This window comes from Mustela erminea, chromosome 14 (genome assembly GCF_009829155.1).
Source record: "Mustela erminea isolate mMusErm1 chromosome 14, mMusErm1.Pri, whole genome shotgun sequence".
Classification (NCBI taxonomy): Eukaryota; Metazoa; Chordata; class Mammalia; order Carnivora; family Mustelidae; genus Mustela; species Mustela erminea.
In genome coordinates, this window is record NC_045627.1 from 62,810,766 (window position 1) to 62,813,730 (window position 2,965).

Consider the following 2,965-nt stretch of genomic DNA (forward strand, 5'->3'; position numbering starts at 1 on the left):
TGGCTGGGCAGGTAATTCCATAAAACTGGGGCCTTCCCCCCTGAAGGGGGAGAAACTTGGATAACCATTCGAACAACCCTGTTGACCTGTAAAACCTATTCTGACACCCTGAAGCCACAATCTCTGGAGAGGCAGACCTGAGTCTCTCCAAAGCTTTATACCTTGCATTTGCCCCTCCTCCAAAGGCCCTCACGGTGGCTCCTGCAGAGCACATTGTTCTTCACACTTGCCTTTAGGTTTTCTTTCTGAGGCTTCCTTTTTCTTGATCTTCTCTGCAATGGGTCAACCTTCTTATCTCCTGTTCTGAACAACTTTGGGCAGGTAAAGCTTAGATGAAATGGACACTGTTACAAACTTTTAAAAAAGATCCTACAGAATATAGATGTTTCTTTAGCTTTCTTAAACCAGTTCCTATAAATCCATACAGGAGTCACCCAGCTAACTAAAGGGCTCAGGAATTATAAAGTTTTGTACTCTGGAAAAATGTTATCATTGAAAAATAGTACAAGTGAAGGTCAAGGTTGAAGGCAATCCCACAGATATATAATGGGTACTCAAAAAATATATTTAATAAAAGTGTGTGTGCCTGCATAAGCTAACACACAATGAGCCAAAGGGTGGTCCTGGGGCGCAACTGCTGTCCTAATGATGAGGGAGCAGGAGACTGGCTGAGGACAGAGCAAAAGCTGGCGCCTTGCACCCCCTCTTCACCCACTCCCCTCCATATGTGTAGCATTCCTCAGGCACCCCTGACCGCCATAAAACGATAAATAGTTAACTTGCAGGGATCGCAATCCTGCAGAACAGGAATCTCCCTTGCTCTACAGATGTCCTAGAGACCTAAACAGGGAGGTTACCTTATCAATAGCACAAATTTCCAAAGGCAAATAACTATCGGTTCCTGAAGCCCTAATGTCTCCCTCCCACCATAAACTGGAGGACACTGAAGTAGAAGGGAATGTAAATGATAGCCGGATCATAATACCCCACCAAGAATCTCCCAACTATCTTGATGTTAATGCCTGACCTAAAGACGACATTGATCAAACCATAAGGGCAAGGCCTCCCCTCCCCCGGCACCTTGTAGGCCCTCCTGTGAAAACTCTGTTGAAATCTCCCATCCCTTCACCACCTCCCCCCAACCGCGAGGTATATAACATTCCTACCCTCACAACCCGGGGCAGCAGCTCTTCCTGCCCACGGGTCCTGTCCCCGTGTTTTAATAAACCACCATTTTGCACCAAAGATGTCTTAAGAATTCTTTCTTTAGTCGTCAGCTCCGAACCTCACCCCACCGAACCTGACTTAGGTTCTGGGACTTCATCACTAAGGGCCCCATTTATTTGACCTTTTCTTTCCTAATTCCTTGCACATGTTGGGTTCTGAGCCTGGAGCCCAGGTCACTCTCCCCCATGAATCCAGTATATGTGGAGACACAATGTTTTGGCAGAGGCTCAAACAGCTGGCCCTTGATTCTAGCAGCTTTGAGGTGAGCTCTATGGGAAGCAGGAAAGGAGAGGTGTAGGAAAACCATCTGCAGCTCCAGCCCCCAGAGGAGGCTCTGAGGAGAGCACCTCTGGGACTTTTCAGAATAGTAGCAGGTAATGGCAGGAGTGTGGGCAGGAGCAGATTCATGTGTTTGAGTTCTTAAACAATTTGTGGGGCCATCTTTGAGAAAAAGAAGTCAAAAGTACAGAATAAGGGGCAAAAGTAAATATTCATTTAGAGTGACCAAATAAATCACAACAAACCCCCAGAAAGTAAGAGATTCACTTTTTTTTTTTTTTTTTCTGAGAGCTCTTTCAGGATTTATCAGAAATGCTTAGAAAGCAATGCTTCCTGATAGGAACCTTCCCTACCCCTTTCTACCTAGAACATCCTAAAACTCTCACCATCTCCCAGCACTCACAGGAGCCAAGGCAAGTGAGGGGCTCAAAGCTTCAGTCATTAGCTTCATGGCCAATTAACTGTGGGCCATCAGTAGTAAGAATGGCAGGATCTAAGTTACCAGAACCTAACCATCTATGTGCAGTACTTTTTTAACTCTATGTTTGTAAATTGGGAGCATCCTACATAGTTACCTCATCCTTCCCTGGCCTCTTTTCATATAATTGTCATTGTTTGTAGCAGAATAGCACAACCAACTTAACCATAATTAAGTTAGTACATTATTAACTAGGAGACCATAGAAAGAGGAAAGAGGAAAGAAGAAGGAAGGAACCTTGTATGTATTAAGTTCCTTATTTGCTAGATATTTTACATATGGTTATCTCATTTAACCTTCAAGAATACTCCCTGTTTTATAGGTTACAAACTCTGGCTCACAGAGATAGAGTAGGAAACCTGAGATCTTACATGAACTAAGTAATAGATACCAAACGCTCTTCCCTCTCTGCTCTACCAGTTTCTTCATCTATCCTGTAATCCAGTATAATCACTTTCCAGCCATCTTTAGTCTTGCCTCCCTCAACCATTGTGACCAATTAAACAATACTGAGCTAAACTCAAATTTCTCTAGAAAACAAAACATTAAAACAAAATAAAAGCAAAACAAAAAACAATAACAAAAGCAAAACCTTGGGTGATAAGTAAAGGAATGGAGGTGGTATAGCTTCACTTTGCAAAAATGTTTTTCAGAGTCTTACTGTTAGATGAAGAAAAGTGGCTCCATGGTCAAATAGGTTTAAGAGGTGCTGGGTTAAAACCAAGTTCTAATTCCTGCCATCATGGAATTGGTGGTATAAGAAGTAACCTTCTGTCACAGACAACTCAAAATCCGAAACAAAATATATAAAATAACTGTTTGAAGGAATTAGATGCAACCAACTCAGGCTGTGAATCTTTGAGAGAAGGGGGGCACATGAGGTGAGCCCCACACTCACCTGGGTTTGCACCCCTGGGTAGGGTAGAGACAGTTTACTGACCACCAAAATTTTGTTTTCTCCTTCTACAGTGCAGAGCTATT

The 2,965-nt window shown here is 43.1% G+C and overlaps 1 protein-coding gene across 1 annotated transcript in view; it reads right to left on the reverse strand.

Annotated features, from left to right (window-relative positions):
• HPSE2 (heparanase 2 (inactive)) overlaps nt 1-2,965 on the reverse strand; it is a 660,133-nt gene that overhangs the window by 169,301 nt on the left and 487,867 nt on the right. The gene's annotated exons all lie outside the window — the stretch shown is intronic.